Source organism: Ovis canadensis, chromosome 1 (assembly GCF_042477335.2).
Source record: "Ovis canadensis isolate MfBH-ARS-UI-01 breed Bighorn chromosome 1, ARS-UI_OviCan_v2, whole genome shotgun sequence".
NCBI classification, from domain to species: Eukaryota; Metazoa; Chordata; class Mammalia; order Artiodactyla; family Bovidae; genus Ovis; species Ovis canadensis.
The window spans coordinates 240,756,799-240,775,861 of record NC_091245.1 but is presented as its reverse complement, the minus strand read 5'-3'; the positions used below and the strand labels follow the sequence as shown (position 1 = coordinate 240,775,861).

At 34.3% G+C, this 19,063-nt stretch overlaps 1 protein-coding gene across 4 annotated transcripts in view; it reads left to right on the top strand.

The window, feature by feature from the left end:
* The window catches only part of TSC22D2 (TSC22 domain family member 2), a 45,793-nt gene that overhangs the window by 22,936 nt on the left and 3,794 nt on the right, over positions 1-19,063 (top strand). For 2 of the 4 annotated variants that reach the window (XR_011251113.1, XR_011251112.1), the window contains one exon: positions 3,223-3,381. The exons of the other annotated variants lie outside the window; for them this stretch is intronic. The gene's annotated coding sequence lies outside the window, so the exon portion shown is untranslated. The remainder of the gene's footprint in view (positions 1-3,222; positions 3,382-19,063) is intronic. 4 annotated transcript variants of the gene reach the window in all.

Below are 19,063 nucleotides of genomic sequence, written 5' to 3'. Positions count from 1 at the left end.
TGAATACATATCTGGAATGGTCATAACATAGTTTGTTTTACAACATTAGCTGTTAACTCTTAAACATAACATGATGATATTTAAAATTTTAAGAACAGTTCTGTTTGCTTTATGTTAACTGTTCTTGGGCTTCCCTGATGGCTCAGAGGTTAAAGCATTTTGCCTGCAAGGCGGGAGATCTGGGTTCAATCCCTGGGTCGGGAAGATCCCCTGGAGAAGGAAATGGCAACCCACTCCAGTATTCTTGCCTGGAGAATCCCATGGATGGAGGAGCCTGGTAGGTTACAGTCCACGGGGTTGCAAAGAGTTGGACACGACTGAGTGACTTCACTTTCACTTTAACTGTTCTTAACAAAGCTCAAAGTCAAATATGCAGCTTTCTGTTAACAAAGCCTGCAGAATGTTATTGTGTATATTTGAGTAATACATTTTTCCATTTTTATCTTCTCCCACCCCCAATTTCCATTTTTTGGTGGGTTTTTTTTTTTGGGTATCCCGTAGAAAGTTTTTTTTGAAAGAGAAGTATAAATCATTGTGAGTAAACATGATCGATCTATCTGTAACTATCTTGTTAAAGCTCTTTTTCCAAAGCTATATTATTTTTTTATGTTAATTTCTTGAAACACTGTCTTTCCAGTATTCTTATTCTACTAGGTACATTTGTACTGATTTTTTTCCCATAAGTTTATCTTTGATATTTCTAGTCTGGTTTCTCTTACACATATGGGAAGTCCTTATGTAATTATCAGGGGCATGAGGGGTTGGTCCATATACCCCCTTTCTGCATTAAAAAATAAGCATTTCTGACCTTTTATAGAGAAGCAAGCATTGATTTTTATAATGTGTAGGAAATCACAGAACAGTGTAGTGAACTTTTTAAAAAATTGTTGTTTATACTTTGAAAGTGAAATTGTGTACCAAAAGAAGCTAAGGACATGCATTCAAATAGCAAGTTCCTTTAGGAACTCATATATAGGTTTGTCTGATTTCACTTACAGGTTTTCAGATAATGACTTGGAAATTGTAAATGGTCTACCTCTTTGCCCCTATGCTCACTCTTTTATTTTGTTAATATAAGTTTTCCATAAAGTTAGCTAAATGATGGTAAACTTTAGCCTGGTTCTTGCTGGGCTAAAAGAACATTTAATAGCTCATTCTCAGTTCAATAGAAATTTTTTCCTCAAAAATTAAAGAATGAAATGATAACTATAGGAAATATTCAAGATTTGTTTTTTATAGCAATCTTGCCAGAGATTCAAGATTATGAATAACTTCTAAACATTCATTTTTAGGAGAATTCTAAGTTAAATTTTAAAGGATATCTAAATTAATCTTAACTCTTTTAATGTATAAGCATTTTATCTACTCAATTTTATTTCAAATTTTTAATAAGAATTTCCTACATGTTAGAATTTAGTGATTGAAACTCTTCAGTTGTGAGCCTTGTTCTTGGTAGGAACTAATTTTGAGAATGCATGCTTGGGGAAAAATTGACACAGAAGTTTTGTATATTTTTAATGTGTATAACTCTTACATCCTAAATTTCCCATACATTTATATGGTGCATGCAACCTTAAAGTACCATTTTTATAAGTGTCACAGTACAAATAATTAAATCTGCTTTATATGGCTGGTTTAATTCTATCTTTCAGAGATTTTTTTCCAGGCATTTATCATGACAGTGCTTTTTGTTGGTAGGTCCTTTACTAAAAGACCGAGTAGTCTGCCATTTAAATGACCAGTTCATCAAAGTCTTACAGACAAGCAGCTTACCAGCATTACTAATTATATAGTTCAAGAAGCATTTACTTATGGCTGTGTATTGTATCTTCTCATGGGACTTGTCCCTCAAATAAGTAAATCATTAAAGTAACTTCTTTTGCTTTTTAAATTATGGTAGTATTTTGGTTGATAGGAGATGAGAGTTGCGTAAAAACATTCTAAAAGCATTTTGATAGTGATGTTGATGAAATGACCGCAACCTTCAACTATTGTTTATCCTAATAAATAAGGATTTTTGCCTTCACCAGGTGATTACATTGTAAGGCTGTCCTTTGAAAATAAAATCTTTGATTTTGTTGAAGTCAAATGTGTTGTCAGGTTACATTTGGAAAGATTATATTTGTAAATTGAAAAAATTCAAGTAGACCTTCAGATTACATAGAAGACTTTTAAATGACCGTGTGTGTTTATAACAGCATAACTCCAGCCCCCTATATTTGAGTCAGAATCTCTGGAGATGGCTGCAGAGTTTCCTTTACAATGCTGTCTTTGAGTTTTTTATAAATTTGCACATCTGATCTTCCTCAATAAGGGCTTTCCTCTTTCCCCCTCCCCTTTACCCCATTATGCCATTTTATTTAGGGTTTTAATGTAGGCAGAAATGTCCCCATAAATGTGTGGGTTGCCTTTCTATGGTTTATTGCCGACTAAAAATACATATCAGCATTCTTATCAAACAGAAAATTCAAGCAGAAAATGATAATATTACCTTCCAATGATTAAAACAGGTACCCAATTGAAAGCTTTTTTATAAAAAATTTAATAAATTTAAGATTATATTCTCAATGAAGTAATTTTTGCAATTATTTAATCTTCCTATCCCCGTATTTTCTTCCATGCCTATAGCAACTTAGCAGCAGCAGCAGCATACACAGATGAGCAGTAGGATTACTTTTGAGTAGGATACATTTGTTATATCTATTACATAAAACACGTACTAAAATTTTATTCTTTCCATCATGTTGTCTAATTTTAAAACTGGGGATGATAAAGATAGACTTGGATTTAGGTATTAAGTTAAATGCTGTCTTGAGCATTTAATGATTGATACAGATTATTACTGATCCAGCCACCTGTGCTGTGTAAGTCTAGAAACTGGTATGGTTGTGGACCAAACAGTATAACTCAAGTGCCATTCTGCAGGACTACAAAGCTATCTATACCAGGTTATGGTGTTAAATCATAATTTCTGGATCATGATCTTAAACCTTTGATGGGTTACATTTCTACTTGACTCTTAACTGACAAGTATTCCTGATGGCCTGAAAGTCCATGTTATTTAAAGTTTGAAGTATCCAGATCAAATATGAAATTATTTTACATTAAAAAAAAAAGTACAAAATATCAGTTGTGTAATCATGGTAGAACATAAACCTTTGCTATAAAAGATTTTTAAAGGCTATTTGATTAAAACACGTATTTACTTAAACTCTTTGCTAGAATTTTTTTTAGAATTCAGCATCGGAGGAGGAATGTGACATAATAATGATCGAAAGCCGAAAGTTTAAAAGTTGTGATGCCCTCACATGGTTGAAGGGTTATTCTAGCTTCTAAGGACTGAATGTTGTCCACAAGAGTGTCTCATCAGGTCATAAATTGGTAAGACTTAATGGATTAGATTTTATGTATTATACCTGATGTTATTGTATTGAGATGAATATTTATGAACAAACTGAGCACATTGTATAACATAAGAGTATAGTATTAAATATATACGTTAAAACTTGGAATTTTAAATACTTGGAGTATGTAATCCTTTCAGGCTGTATCTTCGCAATGGTGTTTAATAAACAGTTTAAAAAATAAAGTGACATCCTATATCATAGTATGATTATTTAAATATTGCTATCGCATCTGCTGTAGATGCTTACAATATAATTAGGGACCCCATATACCTTCTAGTTAATATCCCAAGAAATATTTGAGAAATACATTTTACATCCATTTTTTTCATAAAATATAATTTAAATTAATTACTTACAGGATTTTATTTTTCATAAAAAAGGCATTTTTCATGCTATCTCTAAAAATAAAAGCTGAAGAAACTCTCTCAGTTCTTAATTGAGAATACCTAAGATGATAATATCAGATGAAAATAATATATCAGAAGTCATTATACATTATTTGTATACCCTGAAAAAACATTTCCTTTCAGAATTGTGTTCTGCTTAGAAAGCAGAAATTTGTAAACTTGTGTTATAATATGTCTTCTAATTTTGCTTTGTTTTACATAGCTGTATTTTGTAGGGGAACTCTTAAAATAATATGGTTTAGATTAGGATAATACAGTTTAGATTTAGGATATCTTAATGCTCAATCAGATCATCATATTTGCATATGAAGAAAAAGAATCTGTGTTAAGATATATTTTCACGGTTATACAGAAAATATTAGAACTAATATTTTTCATTAAAATGTGGTACACACATTCTGCAGGTCTGTCAGGTATTTGAAAAAGCATCATCTAAATAGACTATGGTATCTATTTCTAACCTTAATCAGAAGTATGTTATTCTTTTGTACACATTCATACTAATTCTTTTTAATTATATTCTTAATTGCTTCCGATAATAGTATTCCATGACTTCATTTTGATCATATTTTGTATATAAAGTTAAAAGTTTCTTAAACCAGTAATAGCAATCAGTGGTAATCTGGAAGGAAATACAACAAACTAATAGCAGTTGTCCCTTATTCTATATATGTTTTTCATTTTTATTTTTTAATAAGTTCTAATTTCTTTAGTAAGATATCTATATTTAGTAGTCAGTGGGTAGGCTTCAGAGGGTCATGAAGCCTGTGGAATTTTGGATAGAACGTTATATATGTTTTCAGTGAAAGGTTCAGAGCATTTGCCAGGTTTTCAAAAACAGTTGGGTAACATTGCTAGTGAATGTTTGTGTCTAAGGAACAGGCCTTGTTAAACACGCAAATCCGTGACTTATGAAAGAAATTTTTAATGAGTACACTAATTTGTAACTCTTACTGATATTTATCCAAGGCTAGTTTATTATGAGTGATCATTAGACTGATGGAACGAATCATAGCCTAATTGCTTTTAGTTTAGAATAAATCCTTTCAGTCTCTGTGATCAAGTGCTGATTGAATTTCTCCACAGAGTAGTTGTCTTTTTTTTTTGCTACTTAGGGATTACTATATGTCAAGGACTGCTAAGTAAAAATACGCAACATGATAACATGCCAAGTATTTTTGACCTGTTATTTCATTTAATTTTCACAGCAGATGTATAGATACTATCAATAGCCTCAGTTTATAGAGGAGGAAAGTGAAAACTTAGATTAAGGAACTTTCTCAGGTCACATAGCCATTAAGTGGTGAAACTAGGGTTCGGATCTAGCTTTCTAAGTGGAACCTGGGCTCTCAGTTGTATGCAGATCTAGAGAGTAACCCTGGAAAACTTGAAGGATAAGATAAGGGAGAATATCGTATTGTATGAAGATATGAATACATAAATTCCTATGAATTTTAGTAGCAGGGGGTCATCCTCATTATAAAACCATTTTTTAAAGCACTTGCCAAAAAATAAATTTGATAGGTTGCTTACTATCTAAAATTGTTTATTGCATTGTAAAATAACCTCCATTTAAATTTAATGCTTGTAATTATAAACAAGTATATATGTATTAGGAAGTTTTAGTACTTACTGGAATAGTAGTATACTAAGTGTAACCATTAAGGAGTTCACCCTTTAGTATTTAGGATCTATAAATAGGAAACGCCATCAGCAGTTTAAAAAGCTACTTCAGACTGCAAATTTTGGGATAGGAAGATGAGTCAAATGTAGAAATCCCTGCTAAGCTACATCACATTTGCCCTTAGTTGTGAATAACCATTAAGAAACTTATTTTATATTTACTTCTTAAATATTTATGTAACATTCATTTTGGGGGGGTCTGAAAAACAGGATTTTTTTTTGTTGAGCAACTACTTGGTGCAAGTCCTTTTCATTGGTTTAATTTTATCTTCAGATGAACTCCAAACTTTATAACCTTTAGCCTGTTTTTAAGAGTTTGTAACAGAGACACATATTTGTGTCTAAATATGGCTTAGTAAATCTATGATAATATTACTCCTTAAAGCAAAAACATTGTACCTTACTAATACAAATTGTGTAATTAACGTGTTAAGTATTTAGCATGTGCCAGACACAAATGCATTATTTCACTGAATCCTAGCATCTGGTCCTATTTATTATCCTTTGAGTTAGGAGGGAATGTAGTGGTCACTTAGTCAAACCACTTGTCTTATACTTAAATTATGTCTACCACATACCTTCCAAGTTGTCATCTAGTCTTTGAACACCTCCGGTGATGTTTATCTTAGCTTCCTGGTCTTCTTTCTTTTTCCATTTCATGTTTCAACCTTTTATAAACCCTTCTTGTATAGCAGAGACTCTAAAATGTGAAGCAAAAAAATACCTTGCCATCATTTAAAGATTTAGTAGAGAGGTTAGGTTCATGTAAAAATGTAAGCTATACTACAAATTGTATGGAAACATTGAACTGAGAATATTCCGTAGTTAGTTGTGTTAGTTTTCATAGCAGTTGTAGTCAAGAATATGGGTTCCAGTTCATGGCCATAAGTCATGGTTTTTAGTTCTGAAGTTCTTTTTCAGTGGATAAGGAGACATTGCTTAACATCTTAGAGATAGCAAGATGTTTCCTCTCTTCCTAATTGCTGATTCTAGAGGTGATACAAGGGTTTCATTGGACTGCTTTATATGTGCATTGATCATCAGTATAAAAAGAGTGAAGTATATCTGAATGTCTTCAGAATCCTGGATCTACTTCACTTAGAACTTCTACTTGTTCATGATACACACTTAAAGATATTACAGTTTGAGTTGTCAGCTTTCTCTGACCTGACCAAACCAGCAAGCCTTTGAACTCCTCTTTCCACTTTCAGGATAGCCTTTGGTTTCATTTTCTTCTTCCCTATGACTGAATTTTAAAGTCCAGCTTTATTTTCCGCAAAGTCTGCTATGACTTTGTCATCCCCATAGAACTGCTAAGTTTCAGTGGCATAATTTTGTCAGAAGTAACCTGAAAATCCATAGCGCACTGACTTTTCTTTTCCTCATACTTAGAGTTTCTCTACTTCGGTTGCCTATGTTATATAGAAACTGTTATACTTTCTTCCTTTTCAGTGAATAACAACCAGATGAAAAGAATATCAGAAAAAAGTTTATTGGCTTTTTATTTAAGCTGACTTGGTCCAGTGGTTAGGACATGACAGTTTCACTGCCAAGGGCCCAGATTAAAAAGAAGAAATGAGAAAAAGTAATTAGCTGTTAAAACTTTTTGCCACTGAAGATATGCATTTTTTAGCCTATTTCTCCATGAGTGAGAAAACCTTGTAACCCTTTAAATTTTATAATACTGCTACTTTATACTTTTCTTTATTGTCCAAGAATCTCTTTTTTGAGTTAAGTAATTCTAAAGCAGTGATTCTCAACTAAGGGAAATGTAGTTTAGAAGCAAAACAACACTTTATCCCACTCTTTTGAGTTGTTAGTAATATTTAGTGTTGAAATGTCACGTAACACTAGAAGAAGGGCGTGAAATATTTTTGGTTAAACTGGTTTTTGGAAATTTTTATGTTGGATTAAACTGATTAAGTTATATTTTAGTGGCTTTGGAAAAGTTTTTTTACAGTAAGTTAAGATTATTTATATCTAAACAATGAAATTTTAAGATCCTGTCAAAGAATTTTATGAATGTTCAATTCACAGGAATGCTGTGCTTCATAAACATTGATGTAAGTTTAAATCTCAAGTCACAATTTTTATTAGCATATATTTTGTGACTGCATTGAATCTTTAACAAAGAGTACAAAGTAATCAAAGAAGTACAAAGAAATCAAGTAGATTTAAAGCATAACTAGCATTATTTTTCTTTGGGAAAGACCATAAAGGCTGTTTCTTAATGTTAATCATAATTTTTGTTTATACCTTACTGCTTCATTTTTAATCCAAGATACAGTGGGATAGTAAACCTTAAACACTGTCAAAATCCAAATTGATCCAAACAATAGAAGGAACAAAAAATTTTTAAGTACTACTGTTGTAAAAAGTCTCATATAATCCTTACAGCAATCCTTTATGGTAGGTACAAACCATGACCCATTTTACAGATGAGAAAACTGGTTTCAGTATGTTAACTTACTAAGAGCACCTCATTAGTGAGTAGGGGAGTTGGGATTTTAAAACAAGCTTGTCTAGTTGTAAAGCCTATGTTCTTAAACCCCTTTATTACTCTTGGAGAATTCACCCTTTTGCTTAGGCAGCTGCTAAGAAGTCAGCTGTCTTACCCCCAGAGTGAAGCAGAGAGCAAAAGACAGTTAAGCCAAACGGTAGTGAAGTGACAACCTAAACAGTTATAAATCTTCAGGGCGTGCCTTCACAGTACTCTTCTTAGATTTGTTGAAGATGAGCAACTCAATTCTTTGCTCAAACCCAGGCCAACCTATATTTTTAAAACATCCCAAATGCAAAAATTAATTGATTTATTAAAAGTAAAATAGACCAGATATTTTTTTCCCTGATACAGTATTCTCTTCACTTTATTGAAGGGTAATGACCATGCTTGGAGCTGTCCCTTTAGTCTAATTCATAATGAAGCAACTATATTTTTAAAAACCTCATGATACTTTTATTCTTCTGGGTTTATCCCTATTTTGAAACAGTTCCTTGATAACCTCCATTCTTATTTATTATTATTGGACTTTGGGGACAGATTAGGAAGGGATATAATATGGTAAAGAAAGGTTAATTATTAACCTGGGAACAAAAGCTGAGTTTTGGTCAGATAACCCTAATGGTTAACCTGATACAGTTTTACTTTGTCAAATATATTGTCCATAGAATTATGCTTTTTCTATAAAAGCTTTTTTAAATAACATCTCTGCAGACATAAATGAAGAGATTAGCTGTAAGACAAGCAAAAATTGTGATCTCTTCACTGATATTTGGCATTTGATATTCAAGGGGATAGTCTCATTTTGACTCATTTGGTTAGGCCTCATTGCAGAAATGGGATTGAGAGGATTTGTTCAAGAATAGCTGCTTAGTTTAAAAAATTAATATGTGGAATGCTTGAGAAAGAAGAGACGATTACAAGGATATTCAGTGAAAGAAATAATTAGCTTTCTCAAGAAAGGGTAGTGTCTGCCCAGCCCTTCTTCTGTAGCTTTTTACCTGCTGATCTCCAGTGTCCTGGCCCTATTTGTCTTCACTCTTTAACTAGGCTCATCTCTCACAGTTCGAGCTACCTATCACATTCTGACAACTCTCAAATCTAGACTCCTTGCCAAAGATTATAGAGTTCTACATACCTATTTCTAGTAACCTTATTTCTCAACTTGTGTTTCTCCATTGTGATCTATATCTCAGATTCAGCAGTCCCAAATGTAGCTTAAAATGTCTCATTTCCATCTGCAAGTTTCTTTGCCACTCACTCCCCACCCCTCAAAAAATCTTAACAATCTTATGACACATTAATGATCTCCCCACTCCTGAGTTGTTCCATACTAAAAACTGCAGTCATTCTTGGTGTTTTCTATGTTATAGGTGACTCTCATTTTTATCATCCCTCTGATTTCTCAAAGATTCTCTGTGCTTGAGTTATAAAACTTTCATTTTCCCTTGCTTAATCCCTGTGACCGAGCATTTTGCAGTGTCTAGCTATTCCCTTTACTCCTTTACTTGCTTGGGTAACTTTTTTAAGACTTGTCTTAAATGTTATTATCCTTTCTTCTTACTGAATCTGCACCCCTCTTCCCTTCCCTCCCCTCCCCTACCCACCCAAAGACACACACCACCACATTGAAGTAGTTAGGGTGTTTCAAAAGTCTCTAAAACTAAATAATGAAGGGAAAAAGCCCAATAAGAGTAACTTGCCTCTGGACATAGTAAACCTGAGGTGAGGCTAAGTTGCAATGTGTATTTGCTAATTCCACATGTAGTGGTCTTCTCTGTGATGAACACTAACTTCTAACTTCATGTTCTTTCACCCAGTATTTGTTGAGCATTGTGTGTGTGCAGAGGAGACAGATTCGATTTTTATTTTATTTTTTTACAAAAGTGTCATCTAGAAAGGTAAATGTTACTGAGATTTGGCTATTAGGAAATAAGAGGCAGAAGTTTGTCCAGGGTTTATCACCTCTTACCACCAAAGGTATTTGAATTACCTAGGTATACGGATTATTTCATTAATAATAGCAAGAACATATAGCAAGTTTAGTTTCAAATTGAAAATGAGAAATGAGAGTAAGGAATGTTTCCTCAATTATTTGTTTTGTGTTTGGTTAAAATAGTACCATTACCCAAGTTTATTAAATACCAAGAAATGTTGGAAAAGTTTTGCTGTTAAGTGTAGGAGATGATTTAGAGGTGATCCAGTACAGCTATTTCGTGTTACAACTTTACAGGAAAAAAGGCCCCACAGTCAGCATAGCAGGTAATGTATTCAGGACTCAAATTCCAAGTATACAGTTTTTGAGTCTTAAGTTCTGTAGCATTGTTTATTAAATGTCTGCCAGCCTCATGGTAGATTGTTAGCACTTTTGTGTGGTAGGAGATTGATGAAACTGTTAGAACACACCCTATATGCGGAGTGCTGCAAGTGTAGTGTGAAGTATGACTTACTGTATTACTTCTGGAAGAGTTACAGAAGGCTTTCCAGAAGAGAAATATTTGAGCTGAAAGCTCTAAAAAGAATGGTAGAGTATTTAGAGAGTGAGAAGCAGTATCAACAAAGAGAATAAAAGTAAACCACGGAGCATCTTAAGGAGTTTAGACTTTTCACTTCAAAAGTTGCAGGCATTTGGAGTTGGGGAGAGGTGAGGTGGGATAATGTAAAGGTTAGCATTAGAGATACATATAGTAAGCTAGTTCTTGATTCTTCCCCCACTTTCCCTGCCACACACACTTTGGCCCATTTGTATGTGATTGCTGAAGAATTCAAAGTTACTTTAAAAATTGTAGATGAATTTAGCTACATAAAAAGTTGTTTTATAATAGGCCCACTGCTAGGTAAAAATTTATTCAATGCTTCTTGGCCTCTGAAATGAAATGCAAATCTTAAGAGCTTTGCATTTTTGTTTTTATTGCCCTTGATATTCTTTTTTATTATGTTCTTTCTCCAGTTTTGTTCATTTTCATATACTTACACCATGAAAATTTCCTTAGTTGGTAACTGTTATTTCCTCATAGTCAAAGGGAAGGAATGCCATATTGTTAACCATTTAAAGGAGACTTGATCTTATCTGCAAAATGGCTGTTAATCGTAGTCCTTTCCCTGAAAGTATTTTTCTTAATCTTTATCCTTTTCCTAACACAGCTGGAAAAATTTGAGCTTTTATGTGTTTGTAATGTCTTCATTAATATTAAGAATTTTTATTGAATTTTTCTCTTCTACTGAAGTTTTGTTTTTTGTAGGAAAGGTAGGTCTTAAAGTATCAGAAATCATAGAACTTTTACTAGGTTAACCTATATGGTACTTTAATCACCAAATTTTAATATTTTTAGATGTTGATTAACTATCAGCTTCTGTCCCAGCAGACTAAAGGGAATGGCTTTAGAATATCTAAAATGAATATGTGGAACTACATCCACTATGTTATTTTTCAGTATAACTATGTTAAATAGGTTTTTGTTAGTTATTCTGAACATGAGTTGGGAAAAATACCTTCCTAATCTCTCTCCTCCTTTTTTTACTCTCAGATACCAGTGTACATCTCAGTCTAGATAATTGTCAGTCGTATACTGGTTTCCCAGTCTCCAGGAAGTATTAGCCAGGACTATAGTGTCAAATTTTAAATTTAGGCTTAAACACCTCCGTTATGTGTCCTTCCCTCCCCTGTAATTTCGCTATCACCAAATTACCAGTTGCTGCTTTGTAAACAGTAAACTGAAATCTCTTTCAAGAGAGTCTCCTTTAAATGTAAGCACTCCAACATTGGGGAAAATGCTACCCTCCTACCCCTTTCTCACACCCTTTCTTTTTTCAGTCTGACTCAGGAAGGAAATAACTTTTTCATTGTGTCAAACCTTGCCTAATGCTAGTCTAATAAGAAATAACAGTGCATAAGCTCATTTATCTTATGTAATTTATCTTATGTAGATATGATTTTTCATGTACTTGTTACATTTAAGTATTTAACCTGAAGTAATAGAATGTTAGGGTTTCCGTGATGGCTCCCACGTAAAGCGTCTGCCTGCAATGCAGGAGACCCGGGTTCAAATAGAATGGTAAACTTTCTTAGTTTATTAGAATGTTTGCACTGTAATGGTAAAATTGCTATGCTGTTTTCCTTTTATATAAGTCTCCTGACTAAATTCTTATATCTTCCATCTTGACTGTTTTAACAGAAAAATATTTTTAGTTTGGCTAGTTTTTAAGTTGTTTCCTTAGAGTAGCTCAAGAAAAATATGTATATAATTATATCAGAATTTTACTATCAAATAATAATTCCTCCAAAATATCATAACGTTGAAGTGTAAAGAAATCTGGAAAAAAGTTAAAAAGATCTTACTAATACTTTATTTGGAATTCATTTTTTAATGCAACACTGTGTAAGCTTATGTAGCCTGTTGTATCTTAGATACTTATCTGAGAGACTTTTACTATTTAGTTACCAGCATCACTTTAAACAGAAATAACTATACTGTGAGTTATGTTTTTAAGTGATTTTAATTCACCCTAAGCCAAGGAAATAAATTTTACAAATACAAGTATCATGTATATCAATAGTTTCCTGTGTTAAACATAGTACCTAATCTTTCAGAAAGAAAAAGTTCCAAAAGCAAGTGGAGTTGTTGGTCCTCTTCCCTCCTTTCTTCCTTTCTTGTTTCCTGTCTGCCATTTGGTCATGTCTTAGGTTCACACTGTAATAACTCCTTTATGAATCATTTTCATTTTGGAAAATGTTTTTCAGTATTCTTCAAAGTGCATGAAAGTAGTCTTCAATCCCTGTTCCCCTTGTGCCTTGCCTTCGCAAACATAACTTTCTTTGTGTGTGTTTCCAGTCTGTCTGCATATACAAGCAAATACATAATCTCTCTCTTCACATAAATGATAATATATACACATCATACGGTTTCCATCTCAGTACACAGAACAGCATCTTTGTGGGTTTTTCCCCTTACTAAATGGCTAGTATTAAATGAATGGCTATACCATGATTTATTTAAACCCCTTCCCTATTGCTAGTCAGAAACCTTGCTGTTAGGAACAACGTTGTAATGAGTAATTTTGTCAGTACATTTTTCCTATGTATGTAAAAATACCTGTTGGATAAATACCTACTTGTAGTATTGCTGACTTGAAGAGTGAGGGTGTGTATGTACATGCAAAATTTATTAGATGTAACCAAATTGCTCTCTATAAGGATTATACCATTATACCATTTTTCATCAGCACAGTAAGAGAAGGCCCATTTTCCCACAGCCTCACTAATTTTGCATTAAATTTTAATATGTTTGCCAGCGTGTTTAGGGAAATAGTATCACATATTATAGTTTTAGTCTGTATTTTTATTATGAGATAGAGTATTTTTTAATGTCTTGTGAATGTTCATGTGTATTCTACCCATTTTTCTACTGGGGTTTCTTGTCTTACAGATTTATAGAAGTACTTCATATATTTTGAGGCATATAGTTAGAAAGGCCTCTCCCACTCCAAAACAGGAAAGAATTCCTTCCTAAATGGACATTTTTAAGGTCACTGATACAGATATGTGGTTGACTTGGACGAAGGGAATCTGAGGTAGGAGAGGGACTTTATATTGATGGTATACCTTTTTGTGTGTACCCGCTGAATTTATTTGACTTCCCTGGTGGCTCAAATGGTAAAGCATCTTCCTACAATGTGGGAGACCCAGGTTCAATCCTTGGGTTGGGAAGATCCCCTGGAAAGGAAATGGCAACCCATTCCAGTACTGTTGCCTGTAGAATCCCATGGATGGAGGAGCCTGGTGGGCTATAGGCCATGGTGTTGCAAAGAGTTGGACATGACTGAGTGACTTCACTTTCACTTTCCTTTCACTGAATTTATTCTTTACTCTGTACTTGTATCTCGTTTAAAAGTTTTATTTGGAATACTTATAGATAAGTTGCCCCCCAAAAAAAGAAGTACAGGGAGGTCTTATGTATCCTTTCACCCAGTTCTTCCCCCAATGGTAAAATTTTGCATGACTATAATATAACACCTGAAGTCCAGAAACTGACATTGGTATAATCCACAGTGTGTATCCTTTTTTCCTCTTTTTAAATATTCTTTTCTGAAACAAAATTTCAGGATTTTGACCTGAAATTAATTAGATGAATGTAAAATATGCTAACGGTATTGGTGAGCAAGGTTTTTATAGATGTTAAAAACAAATATCAGTCTTTGTATATTTAGCTGGGTTTTTAATATTTCCTTGGTAAAAAGCTTTTTTCGCAGTAAGATTGAGTACTTGATAACGTTTAGTTTTGTGAATAGCCATTTTACCTGCTTGCTTAGCATGATAACAGCTTTTATGGTCCACAGAAATCACTTATTTTGTGTTACTGAGAATAAAATCTCCATGGGGACTTTTGCCTATGTTTTTTAAACCACGAAATTAAACAGATTGTTTTTACATTGTTAGAACTTACGGTTAATAATTAGGGTACATACAATTTGAGTTCTTAGCTTAATTTTCTGTTAATTTTGTCTTACAGTTTTATTCTTAACGACAGAGGTTTGCATTTAGCCAGAGACTGTCTGTATGAATTTTTATCTACATAGGCTCTTTTTTGGAAGGAGGATTGTCACTTGCTCTTAATTGTGAGAAAATATAAATAGTTTTTAAAATTCCTTTTGATGGCTCGCACGGTAAAGCGTCTGCCTGCAGTGCGGGAGACCCGCGTTCGATTCCTGAGTTGGGAAGGTCCCCTGGAGAAGGAAATGGCAATCCACTCCAGCACTCTTGCCTGGAAAATCCCATGAAGGGAGGAACCTGATAAGCTACAGTCCATGGGGTCACAAAGAGTCGGACACGACTGAGCGACTTCACTTTACAGAAAGGGTAATAGTTTTTTGTTGTTTTTTTTTTTTTTTTTAAACCTTGATAAGCTTGCTGAGCTGTAGATTCATTGGATTTCTTCTTTTGCAATCAGCTACTTAACAATTACTTTCTAAAAATAAAAACACACATTTCTTTGAGAGGAGGCAAATTGTAATCCAGATTAGAATTAAACCATTTATAGTACTAATGATATAGAGCTTATTATGGGCGGTGGGCAAGGGGTTGAAGATTGTCAATGATGTGTTGGAAACAGTATGTGATTCTTGAGGACTGGCCTCCAAGAAAGACTATAGTTTCTACTTTTAAGTTTAAAAAGAATTGATTTTACCTGGTTTGGGTAAAGGTGCTTGAACCTTAGTGTATGAGATTGCCAATTCAGTCAAATGAGTTCTTATCACACAACATTTTATTTTGTGATTTGTGGAATTCCTGTTTTAATTGTATTGTGCTTCAGCAGAGAAGATTAGGAGGGTCTTTGAGTAAAGCAAGGTAATTTTTAAAATAATATTCTGCATATGGATCTGTATAGTCTTAAGGTACCTTCAACTTTGTAACAAAAGAACATTTTAGTCCTTAGCAGAGAATCAAACTATGCTGGTTGTCTAAAGATCACTGAGCAAGTGCCTTTTCCTAGAAGCTACCTACCTTGTTTTCAGACCTGAACCTCTTCTAGGAATATGCTAGCTAAGATAAATGGCATGTTATGAACATAGTAGGATCCATGCTTGTGGTTTCACAACTAAGTTTAAGCACTTTTCACAATGCACACAACTCTGTATTTCTTTTAGGTCATTATAGATAGTTGCTTTCTTCCTTTCACAGTCTTAATGTTGTGATAGGAAAAGCTTGATAGTGTGTTTTGACATTAATTAGGTTAGGTGGGCTTCCCTGGTGGTGCAGAGGTTAAAGCGTCTGCCTGCAATGTGGGAGACCTGGGTTTGATCCCTGGGTCGGGAAGATCCCCTGAAGAAGGAAATGGCAACCCACTCCAGTATTCTTGCCTGGAGAATCCCATGGACGGAGGAGCTTGGTGGGTTACAGTCCACGGGTTGCAAAGAGTCAGACACGACTGAGCGACTTCACTTTCACTTTCTCCGGTTGTGTCTGAGTAAGTTACTAGGCTTCAGTTTCCTCAACTGTAAAGTGAGAGTATTACTCAGGCTTGGAGTAAGAACTCACTAAAGTGTGTGTGCTGCCATGAAGTGAGAAGTCATTTGTGTTCCTTTCCTCTACCTTGTTGCTTTGTTAATAAGCATTTTTGGGACTTCCCTGGCAGACCAGTGTAAGAAAAATTTTGATTTCTCATAAGGAATTTTTCTTCAATATGAGATCAAGTTAAGCCTAACTTTGCCTTCACTGGTTTTAATTTTTAGAGAGGAAAGACGGGATGATTTGCAGTCACTGAGCTGAGAGCATGGATGAAAGAGTTAGCCTATTAAGAAGGATGCAAATGTAAGACACTTGTGAAGACGGAGCGAAGTCTCCTATCTGGCCCCTTGTCTTCTCAGTGAGGTTGCAAGTAATCTAATGTGATAAGAGTAAGCAGGCCTGGGGAGAAAAACTGTGGTGGGGAACCAATTGTGGTAAATTAAAAGATGAACAGCGTGAAAGTCCATCCAACACTGATACTTAAGTTTTCAGTTTCTCTTAAGTTTTACTTTTCTTACGAATGTGATTGTAATTTATTTAGAGCACTATCAAGCTCCTTTGGGTTCCTTTGGGAGCCACAATTCCAAGAAACGAACATTCATTATATAAAAAAGTAATAGTTCATTCTTGTGTTTCTTCTCACAGTTCTATATTTCTGTCCATTCCCTCAGTACCCACAATTGTTTATTCATCTAATAAATGCTAATCCACCTATGACTTTATTCTAAAAGAGTGACCCATAGTAAACAGAAAGTTTCTTTATGAAAATTACCCCCTTTTGTAGCACTGTATAAGTTTATCAGAATAGTTACAAAGTGTTAGGAAGCCTTCTCTTAAGGAACTCAAGTTCGGAAACTGGTTATTAATCGCCCAGTTAGTGTAGTGAATGCAATAAGAAAGAAAACAAGGCCTAATACTGTAATGTTAGGTCAAGGAAGCAAATAAAAGAAAAGTATTCATTCTGTTGCAGCTAATCATTCTCATTTTAAAAGATTGTAAACCCCAAACCACTATGTTGACTTTGAACACAATAGAAAACACCTTATTACCCTCATTGATCCCATGTTCTGGGATCATCAAATAGAATACCCTCCTATTTGTTTTTATTTAAAACTACCATGTTGGTGCTTGCTTGCTTAGTCGCTATGTCCAACTCTTTTGAGCCACCAGGCTCCTCTGTCCACAAGATTTCCCGGGTAAGAATACTGGAGTGAGTTGCCATTTTCATGTCCAGGGGATTGAACCCAAGTCTCCTGTGTTGCAGGCAGATTCTTTACCACTGAGCCTCTTGGGAAGCCCATTTTGTATCTTTATTTTTAAAGCAGTAGTTCTCAAACTTTAGTTTCTTGCATATCAGCTGGAGGAGTTATTAAAATAGATTTTTTTAATCCCACCTCAAAAGCAGGTCGAGTGGACTGGAATATTTGCATTTCTAACAAGTTCCCATATTATGCTGATGGTGCTCCTGGTTCAGGGACCACACGGAGAACTACTGATTTATTTAAACTCAAAAAAATAGAATGGCTTCCTAATATGAACCAGTGATTGTTTCTAATATATTCAGTAACTGTTGTCATATTGACTCTTTCTGTACACACCTGAGCTCCTATGTGCCAAGCACTGTTCTCTTCACAGAGGTGAAGATGATAATGAACCTCACTCAAAGAGCTCAGTCTGATAGAGTTAACAGTGGTAGTATTATTTAAAGTCACTTAATCCTCACAGGAGTTTTGTGAATTGGGGTTTATAATCCTTGCTCCTTGCTCAGTCACCTCCGACTCTGCAACCCTGTGCACAGTAGCCCGCCAGGCTCCTCTGTCCATGGGATTTCCCAGGCAAGAATCCTGAAGATACCATCCTTATTTTAGATTAAAAAAAAAAAAAAAAGCTGAGATCTAGGAAGGTTAAATAATTTCCTAGAATTCACAGTGAGTATATAGAGGGGCCAGAATTTCATGGTTATGCACTGTAAAAAGTTTGTGATTATTTTATTGAAACCACAAAAGGGATGGAATATTGGTTCACCTTAGGAAACTAGAAGGCATTCCAGAAGAGATGGCAGTGAACATCTTAAGAAACAAGTAGAAGAAAGCCAGGTGAATTGGAACTATGCCAAGATATATATGTCAGGACTGGGGTTAAAATAACTTGAGGTTATTTTATCAACAAAGAGTAGGATGCTAATTATTGTTCCTTAGCTGAGGAAATGGTTTGAAAACTGATTAGGTTTTATTTTAATTGTCAGAAAAGAAATCTTTTAAGAGTTTGAGATTTATTTAGATTTTTTGTTTGTTTGCTCATTAGTATGTAAAACTGGTATTAAAGTTAGCATTTACAATAGTCTATTTTAAACTGACATATTAAAAGAATTGATTGTATTTAAGTCATGAAATGATTTCAGTTATCCCTTGATACAGAATAAAAAAGTATAATCTGGGATTCTCAGGCAAATTCTAATCTAAATGCCTGCTGCTGCTGCTGCTGCTAAGTCGCTTCAGTCGTGTTGGACTCTGTGCGACCCCATAGACGGCAGCCCACCAGGCTCCCCCGTCCCTGGGATTCTCCAGGCAAGAGCACTGGAGTGGGTTGCCATTTCCTTCTCTAATGCATGAAAGTGAAAAGTGAAAGTGAAGTCACTGAGTCGTGTCCAACTATTACCATCTTTTTTGCCAAATTATGGCCAGTATTGGTGACTTTATCCATATGGTGTCTGAACTGAACTTTACATTAAAGTTTATATAGTTCTGTAGTTTATAGTTGCATGAAGCCATATTTAGTCTCTACAAGCATTTTAAAGTCTAACATATATAAGTATTAATGATCTATATATCCTTTCCAGTTATTAGGTATACAGAAGCTCCTTTTCATCTTAGCAATAGCAGGAAGTGAAGTAGTATCCTATTATTAATATTGTAAATGCTCAGATAAACAAGATTAGTGTTTTCCATACATTGACTCAGAGTTTAGAGGATTAAAAAGTTCAAAGGCCACTGAGGCAGAGATACCAACCCCTTCATTTTACAGATGAGGAAACTGAGGCCCAAGGAAGCTAAATAGATGA